Consider the following 18526-nt stretch of genomic DNA (forward strand, 5'->3'; position numbering starts at 1 on the left):
CAGATTTGTGGTTTGATAAGGTGGAAGATTCTGTGCTTCTTTCTTGTAGGTATCAATATTAGTAGCAGCAAGTGGAGACCTCAGTCTACAAAAGGCTAGCACATAGCATGGAATCTGGCTTGTCAGCTAGAGAAAATTATTAAGGAGTGGAGTTGCCTCTCTCGCCCTTTCCGTTCCCCCAGTTTTCAGTGGAGTTCTCACTTTGCTTTGTTTATTTGGACACAATCCTTTTGCTTGGCCTAGTCCGCTGGTACAACTATGAATCTGGTCTGATATCTTGCAGTCCTTTGTCGTTGTCTATCTGTGATCAGCACTATCTTCCCATCTCTCAGTACCTGGTGAGCAATAAAAGAAGGACCTATTCCAATCTTCTATTAAACACTAGTTTGGAATAATGGAATGAGCTCAGTATAGGGCTAATGTATCTTACAACAAGGCCAAAAGTTTCAGAAGGAATGCACAGGAGTCTACGAGCCTTTTGTCTCTTCTTTAGCTTTCCTGAAAATATGTGAGATTAATTTAGCTAGGAACAATGTAAAAAGAAATAAATTAAGATTCTAAACTAAAAAGGTATTGTTTATGAAGAGGTGGTTATTCAACGGTCTCATTTCATCCTGCTGAGCGCCTGGAAGACAGAAAGAGCCTGAGCTCTTTCGATATGAACATGTGTCCTTGAGCTTCTCCAATACTAAGAGTTGTCCTCTGTCTCCTATTTGGACAAGTTGCTTCTGATGAAGCAGCATTACAAGACAGTTGATCCGCAGGTGAGACTATTTTAGCATTTCTCGGCAGAATTTACCAAATTTGATGAGTCAGCTGGTCTTCAGCTGGACTGTTGCTGGTTTAGCATTATTTAGAAATATTTTTAGCCATTTGTCATCTGTTTTTGATAACTTGAGCTAAGGTGGCTTGCAGAAAATCACACGGGAGCATGGACCCTGCTCAGGGCTGCGATTTTGAACATATGCAAAGATATGCAGTACAACTGCAAATTCTCAGCATGGTCAATTGCTTTCTTTCCATAGCTCACTCCAGAGTGGATATTGTTAAGGAAATTGTATGTATATTTAACATTTTATTTTGATGAAAGCAATGTCATCAAGGGACTTAGATTTATAGTATTAGGCTCAAGTTCTACTTCTTGAGTTACCTTTCTTATTAGTTAAGGGCCTCTGAAATTCTCTACATAATTGCAATATATCCTGAATCCAGTCCAGCATTTCATAAAGTGGTTATTGTTTATTGTTGTTATAAAAATGTTACATTAGTAAACTAATCTGTACTCGAGTATTTAAGAATAGTAATCATCATGTTCACTAACGAGAATGACTTTCTCCTATTTTTCCTTTGAAAGTCAGTTAAATATTTTGATTCAAAGGCCTTCATTTTGAAAAAGCAAAACTTTATTTTCTTAACTATGTTCATAATTGGAGAGCATTTCCTGTTGTGTAAGAGCAATTCCTTAGAGACATATTATTACATCTATCTAATTCCTTCTTTTTTTTAATACGTAGCAGCAGATGTTTGTAGTCTAGGTTAGAGAACTTTCTCAACAATCACCTATCATTTTCCCTTTTTCTGTAGAACATAAATCATGTAGTCACAAACTAGTAGAGTAAATTCATATACAGATTTACTGTATGATGCAGGTGAAGATTGGGATATAATCATTCGTCCTCCATTTTAAGATGTCACATTTTCTGTGACAACATACATTTCTGAAAGAACAAAGGGCTTTATTGCCAGATAGACGTGGACCTGAATCCTTGTTCTGCCATTTTTCACAAGTATCATTTCACTTCCCCAAGCTTCCACTTCCTCCTACATGGAACAATGACAATAGCATCTACTCTTATGAGTAGCTAGTGGTCTAATGTATATAAAACACTTAGTGCCGAGCTTGGTAGATGATTAATATTCACAAATGATAACTGGTTTGAAAGAAGGGATGATACGAGTCGAATCCCAACTTAGTTGTCCACTAGGCCACTGATCATGAGCAAGTGAGTTAATTTTTCTGAGCCTTAGTTTGCTGATCCATTAACTTTATAATACTACTCATTTGTCTGAATTGCTGCTTAGGTAGTGCCTAGAATATGATTAATATATGCAGATATGATCATTGTGGCCATAATGAATATTGTCACTTGTCTTTCCTGACACCTTTGAAACGGTATGCTGCTTTTTGTTTGACCACCTCAAGTGTGGTCTGGCTCCCAGGCAGGTCACCAGGGGCACAGTGCCCAACCTTCCTCTCCCGTGTTCAGGGAGTCTCTCTGATTCCTGAAGTGTGGAGGCTGACTGCATTCTGCAAGATTTTGGCAGGATCTCTCAGTAATTTTACGTTGCGTTGCTTAAACAGGGATTGCTTTGTTGACACACATTGGCCATATGGGACCGATTTTGGATGGTACTGTTAACTGTCGTGTTTACATTGCTGTTTGTGTCTTTTTCTCCCTAGTTCTAAAGCAATTCAAGCCTGGGAGATTCTGTCTACATTGCAATAAGCATTTCTTCCTTTCTTTCTTTCTTTCTTTCTTTCTTTCTTTCTTCTTTCTTTCTTTCTTTCTTTCTTTCTTTCTTTCTTTCTTTCTTTCTTTCTTTCTTTCTTCTTTCTTTCTTTCTTTCTTTCTTTCTTTATCTTCAAACACAACTTGCTCCTTATTCATATTTGTAGGTAAATCACTGAGGTGTATATCAGGTTTGATGATGATGTGTGTCAGAATCTTCTATCATAAGGGAAACACATTACTAAGTTTCCACTGGTATAGCTGAGAAAGAAAAAACACAACTAAATGAGAAAAATAGGCTAATAAGATGAGTCAAAAGGGGAAAAATTTCAAAGTTTAAATAAGGGATTATCATAAATATGAAAACGGAAATGGTATGAGTGTTTTCATGTGCTTTTGGGGTAAGTCAGACTAAAAAAAAAAACCTATTATAATTTAAAAAAAACCACCATAGCACTATTATTATATATTTAGACAGATTGCAAATGCTTACTGTAAATATCTCTTCTGGCTGAGAAGTGGAATTTTTTATCAAATTTCAGAAAAGAAGGGAGAGAAAAAATGTTTAGATGATTTAAAGCCTATAAATAACTTGGCAACATGCTCAATTTGGTAGATGCTGTTCTCTTAGTAAGGCATTTGCAGCAAATGGACTAGATTCTTAGGTAAAAAATCGAAGGAAAGAATTATCAAATATATCTGTATTTAACAGCTTCCATGTCATGAAAAATCCTTATTCTAACCACAGAGGTGGAATATGGCGCAAGATAAACTTAAAGAATGATTCCATTAATATGAAGTGTTAAAACAGGCAAAAGTAACCTATCGTTATTAAAATCAGATCTGTGATTGCCTGGGGCAAGAGGTAGGGGGAGAAAGCTAAAACAGGCACAAGAGAACTTTCTAGAATGATAGAAACCTATATATTGATTGGGTTGGTGGCTGTATGGATTTGCACATTTGTTAAACCTCACTGAACTGTACCTTTAAAATAAGAGTATTTTATTATATTATACTATTATACTATTAATTATACCTCAATAACGTTGACTGAAAAATTGAATTTGTACTAAGGCACAGAAGAGAACATAAATATTAATTAGGCAACCTATTGAGAGTTAGAGTCAATTATCACATATATAAAATATGAATATGAATAGATACTAACCTCTGATAAAATGAAAACACATGATCCCATGAAATATAATCTTCAGTCAGTTGTTGATTAAAACTGGCTAGCTTTACACAAAGAATTGCATGTTTATTTCTTGCAGTTACCATTCATTTAATTGACTATTGGATCTGAGTTAAAATTTTCAGAGTCCAGATTCCTAAGGACTTCTCTACAGGTTTTGGCCACATAATGGCACAATATTTGGGTGAAGGAAAAAAAACACCTAATCCAGACATTCATTTAAATGTGAATATCCAAAGACTCTTGGCCTCATATTTAATTTCTTCATTAAAATACGTACCTTGGTACAAAATTATAAATATATGAATGTTATAATATTTTCTGGTGTTCCTCTGCAGCCTGATTTCCCCCCTTAAATAGAGGGGTTCTGTGCAGAGGCAGGTTAAAACAACAAAACTCTATGATCTTGGGGCATATGTATATGTGGTGACAGTACTGTCCCCACTGAAACAGGTGCTGCCATTGAACCATGTAATTCCCAGAGAAACTCTACCGTCAAGTTGGAAAGGAGACACAGATAGGGACCAGCCTCTGGGCCAAGCAGTAGTTCACCAGGCGTAAACTACTTTGGTTAGCAGAGAACCTTGCACATAGTAGGTACTCTGAAATAGTTAAAGTTTAGAAGATATCACTACCTTTAACAGTCAATTCTATTTCCCATTTGAAACACCATAAGGATATGGCAACTAGTTATGCTGCTCGTGTTCCTGATGCTTTGAATGTTTTAATGAGTAAGAATTTTTTGGGACACCTTATTAGAGTACAATGTTAATTTACTATCCTCCATAAGTGACAGTAAAATGGGAGTTTCCTCTGCAAGCATTTCTTGTCATGATGAATTGTTTGCTATCGAAAGATTGCAGTGTATTCCTTGGTGATCATGAAATTCTACATAGGATATTTATTAAAATTTATCCAGGTTAGAGGAAAGCTTTGCACCTAATCTAAGCCAGCCATAATGTTCAGTATAATTTTGGGGGCCGAATTTGGCTTCATTTGTTCTGCTTTAGGCAATGCCAACTTAATGATCCATTTAAGTAATTGTAGAACAATAATAAAAATGCCTAACAATTTTCAAACTCCTTGTGCTCCAAAACATTTCTCATGGAGATCTAATATATCACAGAGTGATCTGAGGAGGACAAAAAAGATTTTATGTCAAAAAAGTTTGAGAAATATTTTATAGTGTTACAGTGACATCATGCCCATTTAGCAAATGAGTCTGTCTTAAGCATTTAGGGCTGCTATAGCAGAACACCATTGGCTGAGAGTGCTTATAAACAACATGCATTTATTTCTCATAGTTCCGGATACTGGGAAATCCAAGATCAAGGTGCTGGGAGGTTCAGGGGCCGGGGAGGCCCTGCTTAATACTTCATAGATGGCAGTCTTCTTGTTGTGTCTATATGATAGAAGGGGCGAAGGAGCTCTCTGGGATGTCTGTTATAGGGACACTAATCCCATTCATGAGGGCTCCATCTTCATGCCCTGATCACTTTCCCAAAGGTCCTACTTCTTCATACCACCACAGTGGGGCTTAGGCTTCAACATACGAATCTCGGGGAACACAAATATTCAGTCTATAGTATTCCACCTCTCGGCCCCCAAAAGTCATGTCCTTCTCACATGAAAAATACATTCATTCCATCCCAGTAGCCCCTAAAGTCTTAACTTATTTCAGCATCAACTTTAAAGTTCGATGTCTCACCTAAATATCAGCTAAATCAGGTATGGGCTGAGACTCAAAGTCTGATTCATCCTGAGGCAAATTCCTTTCCAGCTATGAACCTGTGAAACCAAATATGTTATGTGCTTCCATAGGACAGGCATAAGATAGTATTCCCAATTCAAAAGGAAGAAATAGGAAGAAAAAAAAAAAGAAGGAGTGACCAGGCCCCAAGTAAGTCCAACACCGAAGGGGTAAATTCTGTTAGACCCAACAGCTCAAGAATAATCCACTTCAGCTGAGCGCTCTACCTTCCAGGCCCACTGGGGTGGCGTTGTCACCCCTATAGTTCAGCAGGACAGCCCTGCGGTGGCTCTCTGCCTGGGTTAGATTTCAACTTATGAAGTTAGGGGGAACACAAATATCTGGTCTATAGCAGTCACAGGGAAATAGTGCAATGAAGAACCATATTGAATTTCATTTAACCCAGCATTTCTCAATTATTTATTCCACCTTCTGATGTCTTAAGGAGCACTCTTGAGAAAAACAGTTTGAGACATGCTTTTTTAAAAAGAAAAAAATTGCATATCCCTTTATCTCTCAAATCTACCCAGTGAAATACTCACAGAGCCTAAATTACTTTCCAAAGTGAAACTAGTAAGTAATGAGAAAAAGGTCAAATTCAGTCGTTGTACTCCAATGCTATCAATCCACTTGTCCACCCATCCTTCCGTCTTCCTTTCAATAAAATATATGCTTGCCTCTATTCTAAGCTTGTTGGCTACAGAGCTAAACCAAGCACAGGTAGTTCCTGTCTTCACAGAACTTATATGCTAATGGGAGAGAGAGGTACCTGATATATAAGATATTTTCATGCAAGGATGTGTATAGTGATGGAACGTAACTGGTGGATGTGACAGGGAGAGACTGGCATGGGGCAGTACTGGGCTATTTTCAGTGGGGTAATAATGGTGGTCCTCCTCTCAGAGGATGTAAAAACCTGCTCTGAGATTTAAAGATGGAGAAATTCTTCCCACTGAGCCATATTTTTAATTTGACTGAAGGATCCCAAGAAGGTACAGCATGTGGTTAAGAGAATGAGTCTGGGGCCATGTTGCCTTGGCGTTCTTTTTATTGAGTAATCTTGGGCAAAAAAATGGAACAACTCTTGTCTCTCAGTTTCCTGATCTGTAAAATGGTGTATTCATACTACCAATCTCAGGGGCTTTAGTTAAGAAGGGGATGTTAATACATGTTAAGAACTTAACATGCCACCTGAGATGTAGTAAGCATTCAGTAAATGCTAATTGTGTCATTATTGTTATCTCCCATTGATTTCTGGTATTTGGAGCCTAATGGAGACCTGGGGTGAGCCTGGCTGGTAAGCTGGCTATTGGGACTGCCTGGGTTTATAAGGCCTGTAGAGTCTGGGAAATCAGGCACAGTGTAATTCTCTCTTTATAATTGTGAAGGTTATAATCCTGAGAAATCACTTGAGATGATAATTTATGAGCCCCTTAGTCTTTCTGGAAAGTTGTCCAACATGGGCATCAGTGTGCTCTGCAGACGCCTGAAGTCAGTGCTCAAGTGGCACTAACTGGCCAGCTCATGGTCAAGGCCAGTGCTGCTGGCATCCCTGACATTCAGTGTGGCTGTGAACCCTCAGGACCAAAGAAGACCAGCCCAGCAACCCTGAGCCTCCGCTAGCCCCTCCAAGGGCCGAGGGGATTCATGTTTTAGGTACCCCTGTAACCCCTTTGTGCTACATGCTGGAAAGCGCTGGTCTAGTGGCCCTATGGAGCCAGTGTATCCTAGGATGTTGTGGGGAAGCTTTCTCATATGGAGCCCAAAAAATTTGGCAGGAGAGACCTTGGAGCTCAGAAAAGTCATCACACTTGGTGCTTGAGTCCATCAGGTGCCCCCTGTCTCCCCATTCACAGCCTGTCCGGTCTGCAGACTGACTCTGGAATGATTCTTTAGAAAGGGAGCCGTAACCAACTCACCTCAAAGGTGCTGCAAACACAGTGCGCCTTCCCCTTGTCCCCCCCCACCATGTACCTTCCTATTTCCTGCTGCCTCCATTTGAACCCATTTCCTTCAATATTCTGCATTTTGCCACTTAAGAGTAGTAAAGCCCACAATTTGACTTTTTATGAAGAAAGACTTGATAGGCCAGGGAAAGACTTCCCAACATGTATCAGTGCAAACCCTATTCACCATAGCTTGTTTAGTCTTCCTTAATGATAAGAAGGGCCCCGTCTTAGTAATGAGACCTGTTATTTTTCTTGAAAAGGAAATGCAAATTATGTAAAACTCAACACATCTATAAAATCTTCAAAATGTTATTCTAATGAGTCCAGATGGTTAACTAAGTCAATCATCTTAATGAAAAATAAATCAATACTCTGGAGAATGTAGAATTTATAGGAGGCTCACTAGTGAATTTTCCATATGTCCCCTCAGTCACCCCTTCCCTCAAAATATTGATCAGCTTTGGGCTTACATGCTTAAGCTATTTGATAATTTCTATATTCAAATTTTCATTCATTTACTTATTTATTCAACAAACAGTAATTGAAAATCGATTACGTCCCATACACTGGTAGATGTTGGGTGATAAAAGGATAAGTAAGTATATTTCTCTCATTTTGTAGGATTATATTTCCCTCAGTAATACTATGTATTAGTATGAGACTAATACATACACTAATAAATAAGGACACATTATGAAAATAACAAAGGTAAAGGCATGGACAGAGGATTATTGGGAAGATACTTGATGAGTGACTAAACCTTCTTGGGAAGGTTGAGAAGTTATTTGAATTGGCAGATTCAAAGATTCCTGAGGCAGAGGTGAAGGGATTAGAAATTGAAAGAGGCCATACTGTGCAGGAGAAATACAGACAGAGTTGTGCTGGGCGTGGTGGTAATATATTTAATGTACCCAGACCTAGGATATGTGGGATGGAAAACAGAAGATGAGGTCAGGGATGCAGAACAGGGCAAGACTGGGGTGGGTCTCTTGTGTCAGGGAAGAAAACTTACTTACTGTTACTTAGCAATGGAAAGTGACAGAGTCCCCCTTTATTTATCTCTAGGACGTAGTTTCAGAAGAATTGTGACAGTGAGACCAGGTAGAATAATGTCAAGATTCCTATCAAAAACTGATGATGAGCTCAATGAAGGGTTGACAAGAAGGGGATAAATTTGAAAGACATTTGGGAAGCAAAAAAAAAAAAAGAAAAGAAAAAGGAAATGTAACAATAAAAGAGTTGCAGATGATGTCAAACTTTCTACTGTGGAAGTGTATTTATTAAGAAAATAGTTATTGAGGATTTGTTCTAAGTCAGGTACAATGTTAGATGCAGGGGCATAGTGCAGTTTCCAGTAGTGAGGCCATGTATTTGTTTACACAGGAAATGACAACACAGTGTGACATGTGCTACATTAGGGGTTAATACAGAGTGTCAGGGACACTATGGTTACTATTGTTGCGTAACGAACTATCCTACATGTATTTGTGTGACACAACAACAGTTTTATTGTGTTCATAGATTCTCTAAGTCAGGAATTTAGAATTTGGTCTCTTCTCTGTGGTATCAGGGGCCTCAGCTGGGAAGATGTGAAGATGTAAAGGTGGATGACCCATTGGCTGTGGGCTGCAATTATACAAAAGCTTATTCACTCATCTATCTGGCCCCTACCTGTGGATGTCCTCCATTTGTGCCTTGACTTGCTCACTGAAAAGAAACCTCAGAGGACTTGGCCTTCTTACTTGGAGGCTCAAGGCTTCAAGCACGACTTGCAATGAGAAAGGTGGCATTGACTTTTCTGACCTGGCCTCAAAAGTGGTGCATACTCACTCTGCCATGTTGTATCAGTTATAAGCGAGTCAATTGAGAGGAGTGTCAAAATTGCATTGCAGAAAAATCCTATTTCGTGGAAGATATTGTTGTGGCCATCTTTGGAAAATAAAATCTACCATAGACACCCAACCAAATTTCAGGATAAAACTTTGTGGGGAGAGTCATTCTTAAGGGTTCAGGCAGAGGAAATAGCATACACAAATATCTTCAGGGAGGAAAGAGAACTTTCTGCATCCAGCAAAGCTGAGCACTTGGTGTTGAACTACAGAGGTCAAGAGAACTCAGCCTTTACAAGTAACTTAGAGTTTGATCACAAGGGGCCTTTTAACCCTTGAAAAAGAACTCAGACCTTGTCCAAAAGGTAGAGGAAATTCTTGTAGAGTTTAAGCAGTAGTGGGGGTGGAACATTTTCACATTTGTGGTTTAGATAGGTCACCTTTTCTGTTGGGTCTGGAGTGATAAGCCAGAGTTTGCTAAAGAGTGGGCTGACAGAACAGGATGGATATACAGTCCTGATATACAGAATATCTTAAGAGATGATAAGAAGTGAACTGCAGAGCAGAGAATGGATAGGACGACAGAAAGATTAGAGGTAGGGTTATCAGGGACAGGGTGTTTGTGGTAATTTAGATAAGATGGAGTAGTGGCCTAAACTAGGTAAATGACAGAAGAGTTGGAAAGAAATAGACAGATCAGAGAAACAGCTAGAGGATACAATAGACTGGACCTAATGACTGCTTAAATGTTGGGAGTAAGGGAGAAATTAAAAATGGGGATTCAATTACTTGAGATAGAGACTATGGGATGTGGAGCAGGTTGGAGTGGAAAGAAATAACTAATTATTTTTTATTATTTCACTTTAAATCATTAATTAAGCATTTAATTGTATGTGGTTGACATTATGTTAGTTTTACATACTGAGACCTGGTGATATTTACATTATTTTTGTTTTTTTTTTTAAGAATCTACTTCTATTGCCTACGTAGGAGCTGGGTGGGTATTTACTCTTGACAGTACTATTGGACAGGTGAGAAAATCCTCCTTGAAATAAAATACACATTTTCACATGATATTAATAAAATACATTCTTAGTCATTTACCTTTGATTTGTCAGTCTGCCCATATAAGCAAGAAGCAACTACAGAAATGACCTTATAGAATCTGAAAAGGATATTTGGTCCCCCAGGAATATTAGAGTTGGCGCTGAGCTACCTGGGAAAAATTGCACTGGAAAATCTATGCAATGGAAGGTCAGCTGGAGGTCACGATAGAAGCTTTGGCCTATTTGGTTTTAAAAATCATAAATTTCATCTAACTCCTTGGAAGCTTCTAGAGATTTCAAATTGTAATTCCTAGAAACTCAAACCAACTACAACCTTATTTATTTGCACTTGCACTTCCAAAAGGAAATACTGTTTTTGGTTATGAAAATACAATTTCTTCCCTAATGGGCTGCCCTTTCTTTGTGAACATGCTTGCTTTTATTTTTGTGAAAGGACAAATGCAGTCAGACTATAAAATGAGAGCTGCACATTGATTTTAGCAGAATAAAGAGAGCCTTGTTTCCTCATTGTCTTTTCTTATAGGCAGTGTACCCACTTTCAAGCAAAATAGGAACACTATATGACATATTAAATGAGAACCTTGTGTAAATTTTCTCTAAATGGAAAGAAAGCCTGTATATAAAAGAATTTCTATAATTTTTCATAGTTGAGGCACAAGATAAGTTTGCCTCAGGACTGTCTTTGTAGAAATATTCAGAAGAAATGAACTTCTCTAAATAATTGCCGTCTTGATCAACCTTCTTTCTAAATCTTTTTTGAGTTGTTGAAACTTGAGGTGCACAGCAACCATTTGAGCAACTGATTGAAGTGCAAATAAATACCCAGCCTCATCTCCAGAAACCCTGGTTCATTACACCTCAGTAGGGGCCCAGAAGTCTGAGTTTTAAATATGCACAGACTAGGATGCAAATTGTTCACAAACCAGACTAGATGTATTGGGGTGATAAATGGGAGGGGCTTGGGAGGCAGGATGAAAAGTGTGACGGGATTAAAAGTACAAATTGGTAATCACAAAATAGTCATGGGGATGTAAAGAAAAGCATAGGGAATATAGTCAATAATATGGTAATAACTATGTATAGTGCCAGGTGGACACTAGACTAGAGGGATCACTTTTAGTTATATAAATGTCTAACCACTCTTCTGTACACCTGAAATTAATATCAAATAATATTAATTGTCAACCGTGATTGAAAAAATTTAAAAAAAGGGGGAAAAGGTGAAGGGGAATAAGAGGTTCAAATTTCCAAGTATAAAGCAAGTAAGTCATGGGTATATAATGCACAGCATGGGGAATATAGTCAATAATATTGTGATAGCATAGTATGGTGTCAGCTGGCTGCTGGACTTATCATGGTGATCACTTCTTTAGGTAAATAAGTGTTGAATAGCTATGGTCATTCAGATGTACACCTGAAACTAATATAATATTTGTATGTTTGCTATATTTTAATAAAAATTTTTAAAAATAATATCATTGTTTATATTAACAAAGGCTTGTCATGTATGCACAAGGGGAGGTTTGTGTATTGTTGATAAATGTACACAGGAGTGCTACATGTGGCTCATAATTTGTGTGTCCCTTTTTACAGAGGTGCAGATTTTAGAATGTCCAAGTTTTGTGTGAAGCCCCACTTTTACATCAGTCACAGTTCACTAAGGATTGCACATACAATCAGACTCTGATTTCTCTCTTGTTGATCTCTTCTCCTGAGGTCCTCCTTCAATTTGCTCCTGAATTTTTTATTCCGAAACCCACACACATAACACACTGTGTGTAAAAATGTGTGATGTCTCCACATTGTCCATAAATGGCATCAGTCCAGTGGTGAGACCAGTGGTGGCCCTCTCCCCTCTTCCATCCTTGCACCATGCGCCTCATTCTTCTGCCAAATTGAACTTTTCACTGGGCTCTTTTATGCCACCAGGTTTGAGCACAGACTTTTCCTTTTGTTTAAAATACACTGTCTTGTCACTTTTTAAACAATAATAGCCTTATTGAGATATAATTCATACACCATTTAACTTACCTGTTTATAGTGTTTTTAGGAAATTCATAGGGTGTGCAAACACCACCATGATGTAGTTTGAGAACATTTTTATTTCCCTATAAAGAAATCTGTACCCACTAATACTCGCAAGACCTAGGCAACGACTAATCTACTTTCTGTCTCTATAGATCTTCCTATTCCGGGCATTTCATGAAAATGGGATTATACACTATGTGTTGTTTTGTGACTAGCTTTTATCATTTAACATAAGGTTTTCATAGTTCATCCATGTTGTATCATGTGCTTTTTTCCTCTGTGTGGCTGAATAGTAATCCATTGTACGAATATACTACATTTTGCATTTATCCATTTGTTATTTAATGAACATTTGGGTTGTTTCCAATTTGGGACTATTTTGAATAATGCTATAATGTATCTCTTTTGTTTTTATATTTTTTCTGTTTAAAATCCAGTCATCTTTCAAGACCCAACCCAAATGATAGTTCATGTGTGAAATCTTCCTTGATCTTTCACAAAGTCACTCACCTCCCGCTACTCTCCTTCCAGTTATGCTCACTTCACTTTGCCTGGGTTTTTAATGTGACTATCCCTCTCTCAACTGTGAACTTCCCCAAGGCATGGCAGCATCTCACCACAGTTCACATCTGCCGTGGTGACTAGTATAGGCCCTGGTCAACAGTCAGATAAGAAGAAAAAAAACAAAGGAAGGAAATAAGAAAAGGAAAAGGTAGTTTTAAAATAACAACCTTTTGTTCTTAACTGAATTGCAATGCTATATTTTCTGGGATTCTTGATGTCAATAGCCAAATGAATGGTTGGAAGAGTGAGCAAAAGGGTTTTAAAAAAAATATTTTGAGACAGAAATAAGCTCATTATATTGTTAGTATAAAATTAAGAGATTTGAATAATTTTATTGTATTTTCAAATTTTATCAGCACAGAATAAAAATTGCAAAACCAATGACAACAGTGAGTCAGAAAAATTAAATGTCTGCAAGCTGTAAGTAGACAAATTTATATTTTAGTGATTAATCATAATAGCACTATTTAATGTGTTTTTGAAAAGGATAACTTTCCATTTTAGTAGTTCTTTATCTTACAACATTTAGTGTATTGTTGAGGAATTACTTACAATACGAGTTCTGACAATTAAGTTCGTGAACTTGTTGCAGTGATGTGGCTAGCATTTTTTGATATCAGAGGGATTATTCATTATGAATTTGTACCAACTGGACAGTTAACCAAGTTTACTATTTGGAAGTGCTGAAAAGTCTGCATGAAAAAGTTAGATGACCTGAAATTTTTACCAACAATTCATGGCTCTTGCATCACGACAATGCACCAGCTCACATGGCACTCACTGTCTGTGAGGGAGTTTTTAGCCAGTAAACAAATAACTGTATTTAAATACTCTCCCCAGTCACCTTATCTGGCCCCCAATGATTTCTTTCTTTACCAGAAAATAAAGGAAATATTGAAAGGAAGACATTTTGATGACATTCAGGACATCAAGGGTAACACAACGACAGCTCTGATGGCCATTCCAGAAAAAGAGTTCCAAAATTGCTTTGAAGGGTGGACTAGGTGCTGGCATCAGTACATAGCTTCCCAAGGGGAGTACTTCGAAGGTGACCCTAGTGATATTCAGCAATGAGGTATGTAGCACTTTTTCTAGGATGAGTTTGCGAACTTAATTGTCTGACCTCATACATGAAACAAGTAGAATATACATAATATTTGACATGTAGAATATATACAAGACTTAGCAAGAACACCTAGGAGGGAAAGTTTTTTCTTTAATGATAAAGGAGAGAAAAATGTACACAAAAATGGAGACACAAATGTGTGTCTTTCAAAGTGAATAACTGTTTCCTTCCCTAAACTGAGAATGAAAAGAAGAGTAAGTCTGAGATGTTGGCATCTGTGCTGTCAGGTTTGAAGGGCTTGGTGGGGCCTTGGCTCAGCAGAGTTAAGGTGCTGAAAGGAAGCCCCAACTTGATTTGGGTGCACCCAAATACCCAGCTCTTAAGGCTGCCAAGGGAGAGCCCTGTTGGAGGTGAAATGGAAATGACTGCCAGTTTTCAGGAATGATTTGGGATTTTTGCTTTTTGGAGCCCCAAGAGTAACAAATAGGGATAATTAAAAACCAACAAAGACAAATGACAAAACAAAATTTTAGTTATTCTTTACTGTCCCCGAGGGCAAATCCTGATGACAGCGTTCTGTTTCTGCTGTTGCTTTTGCTCAAGCGCATGAGTTACAGACTGGGGCTTGAAGAAAAATGCAGTAGGGTGCTATTGGCAGTAACCATGACCAATGGGTTGCAAGCTACTAGAAGGCTCCACTAACAAGAACAATATTAACACTTAGCAATCAGAAGAACCTATCATGGGCCAAGCACTCTGCTAACTGCTTTACATCTGCAATCTTACTTAATAATTATTGCATTGTCCCAGTGAGGTAGGTATTTCTATCCCTATATTTTAAGGGAGGAAATGGAGACTTTGGAAGCCCATTGTCTTTCATTCATTTAATCTATTCTTTCAATAATTAATTAAGTAAAGTCCCTCTTTTATAAGGGATACATGTCTGAGCTTTCAGTACGTTCATCTTCAAAATCACCACCTCCTCCTGTGCCCTGGATCCATCCCCTTGTACCTTCTTAAAAACTTTGTTTCATCATTTCTTTTGTCCCCATGTAACACCAAAACTTTTTCTATCTGCCCTTCCCATTATATTAAAATCTCCTTACCATTACAAAACTACTTTTTAAACTTATATTTGTCCCTCTAGCTACTCCATCTCTCTCCTCCCACTCAAAGACAAACTTCTTAAAACTCATTTTCACCTCATCACATATTCACCCCTCAACCCAGTGCACCTCAATCTTTTCTTAACACTCAATAGAAACTGCTCTGATCAAAGTCATTAACTTTCTAATTGCCAAATAATGCAAAATTTTCTTCCATGCCTATCTTACACGATTGCTCTATGGTATCTGACTTTGTGGACCACTCTCCTCTGAGTTTTATGCTCCCCTGACTTCCATATTTCTCCAATCGTCCTATCTCATTCTTAGTCTCCTTTGATGACTTATCTTCTTGATCAGACCTGGAATTATTAGTCTTTCTCAGCATCCGTCCAATCCTTGTTCTTTGGTTTTCCTTATCTGAATATTCACCATTAGTAAACTTGCCTAAAGCTGGGGATCCCCAAATTTATATTCCACCGCCCAGATTTCTTTTCTTAGCTGCAAAGTCATAAACACAGCCGCTAACTGATCTTTCCCATTTGACTGTTTTACACACATCTCAAAATAAATGTGTCAAAAATTGGACTCCATCCCTTCCCTTCCAATATGGTTCTTTCCCTCATTTTATTTGTGGTACCACCACGTCTGGTCACCTAAACCAGAAACATGGAATCAGTCTAAGCCCCCTTTCCTCCAGCCCTTTCCTCACCATCCCTTAGTCACCAGAGCCTTTTGTGTTTACTTCCTATATTTTATTTGGAACACATCCTCTACTCTCCTACTTGTTACGGCTTTAGTTGACTTTGTTTCTTGCTGTGATTACTGTATAACGTCCTGAATGTTCTCCCTGCCTTCAGATTTTTCTTCTGCAATTCATCTTTCACAGGACTTACAGAGAGGGTGTTAAATTAAAATCAAATTATGGTGTTCTCATGATTAAATTCTGTCAATGGTTTGTCATAGCCTTCAGGAAAGTCTAAACTGCAGACCTTGGCAAACAAAACATTTCATGATCAGGTCCATGCTTTTCTTTCTGGCTTTACCATTCATTCCCATATGCAAGCCTAACCCCAGACAACTTGAAGTATAGACTGCTATCCATTTAAGGCACTTGGAATGTGACACTTTGGGTATATGCACCTTTGTTCTTTCCTCCCTTGTGACTGTTGTTCTCCCTTTTTATTTTCTGCAAGTTCCTTTGAATTTGTTACTGGTTAGCCCGATCTCTTCTCTAATACGAACTAGATTATTTTTCTCTTCTTTGTTCCCATGATCCAGGAATTATTCCTTATATACTTTTAACATAATATTTATAATACTTCACTCAAAGTATTGGTAAAATTACTCGTCTTAGAAATAGATTGTTAATTCGTTGAGGAGTGTTTGTCTTTGTCCCTGCCACACAGTAGGGATTTAATCAGCATAGAGAGTGTTATCGAATGAATGAATGAATCAATGGATCTGAATCTGTTTTTTTAAAACCCCAGTGGAATCATCTTAGGTTTCTTCTAAATGTTATAACAGAAGGCTCTTTTCTTTCCAAGAAATATGTTGGAAGAATTAAACATTTCATATGCCTATATATGTATATATTTTCTTTTCATAGAGCACATTGATTTCTCTCAATAACAGTATTACCCATACCACTGCAAAGTATGCCCTTGATGACAGAGGGCTTAGGTAAATATTTTGAGAAAATCAGCCACACAGGAATTCTCATTATTTGATAAATTAAAGATTGTCTTAAAGCAAGTCTAGTTTATGAGATGTCCTCAGACTGCCTGAGGTTGGAGACTTCTGAGGTTGTAGGATGCTTGTTTGTTTCCTGTCATTTATTTCCAAATATCTAGTGCTAGGGAGAACATATTTTTATAAAATAGCTTGTGTTTATGTGTGAATGCTAGTGATCATGAAGGGAAATAGCCGAGATTTAGAGTTTTAGATAAAATATAACATTCTGTAGTTAAGAGAAATGATGTTTACAAATGTGCTAACCATGCATTATATTGTCATAACCAGTCAGAACATCACAGGTGAGGCTAGTACATGAAATTAGGAGTGGAGGCTTTCCTTCCTTTATAAAATGAGGGATGATGGAAATTTCTCTGTACTAACCATCTAATTTCTCTATTCCCTATTTAATTCTCCCTGATTGCGTAGTGTTCTTTTATTTTCTTCCTTTTCTTCTCCCAATTTTCAACTTAATATTTTCTGTGTCCTCCCCTTTGTAGAGTCTGAAGCAATATTTTCTGGGGAAAACAAAAAGATTTCTTATCCATGCTCAACTAATGGACCTTTTTATTTCTCTGAATGGCCATACCTCGTTCATTCCAATCTTCTTAAAAATCAATATCAGTTTTATTTTTCTCATTTTTTGCTTTAACGAAATATCCACCTGCTCATAATCTTCCAGTGGCTTTTGTCATCCTTGAATGTATTCACAAAGCATGTAAAAGAGTTTTGAAGTTCATATTCAGAATATATAAATTTATTCATTTATCTAACAAGTATTTACTGTATACCTACCATGTGTCGGTCCCTTAAATACATCAACAAAACAGACAAAAATTGTTGCCCTGCGACCTTACATTTTAGTGAGGGAGGTAGGCAACATATAACAAATACGATAAATAAATATGGATTCTTTCGTATTATAAAGATAATCAGTGCTATAAAAATACTTTAGGACTAAAGAAATCAGACTGTGAGGTGGAAGGAAGAAGGTGCAATTTGAAATAGAAGGCTAAGAGTAAGAGTAATTGAGAAGGTTAAATACAGGCAAAGACAGAAGTAGGTGAGGAAAAATAATTCCAGATATCTGGAAATTTGCATTTCGGGCAGAGAGAACAGCAAGCTCAACGGCCCTGGAATATTGGTGTGTGCAGCAGGTGTGGGCAACAGCAGGGAGCCGGTGAAGGTGAGGAGGAGTAGGTGGGATGGGGGAGTATCAAGCTGATGAGGACAGAGAAGTAGCAGGAGGCAAATCACCAGGATCTAAGGACTTGGGCTTTTATTCTAAGTGGGATGAAAAGCCATTGAAAGGGTTTAAACAGATGTGTAGTTTAATCTGATAAATAGCGTAAAAATATCACACTGGATGCCATTTTTGGAGTAGTATGAGGAAGATGAAATAGGGGCAGGGAGACCTTTAGGAAGCCAGTGCAATAATCCAGGTGGGAGACAGTGGCAGTTTGGAACAGGATGAACATGTGGAGAGAAGGAGAATTTGCCAAGCTCTAGATTATTTTTTAAAAGTGAGCCTAATAGCATTTCCTAGATTAAATGTGGAGTTTCAGAGAAAGAGAGGAATCAAGGACGATTCTACGATTTTTATTCTGAGTAACTGGAAGGATGGAATTGCCTTGGAGATAGGAGAAAATTCAGTAGAGCAGGTCAGGGAAGAAAATCAAAAGTTTAGCTTTGAAAATGTTGAATTTAAGATGACAAAACCTAGGTGAAGAT

The sequence above is a fragment of the Rhinolophus ferrumequinum genome, chromosome 14, assembly GCF_004115265.2.
Source record: "Rhinolophus ferrumequinum isolate MPI-CBG mRhiFer1 chromosome 14, mRhiFer1_v1.p, whole genome shotgun sequence".
NCBI lineage: Eukaryota > Metazoa > Chordata > Mammalia > Chiroptera > Rhinolophidae > Rhinolophus > Rhinolophus ferrumequinum.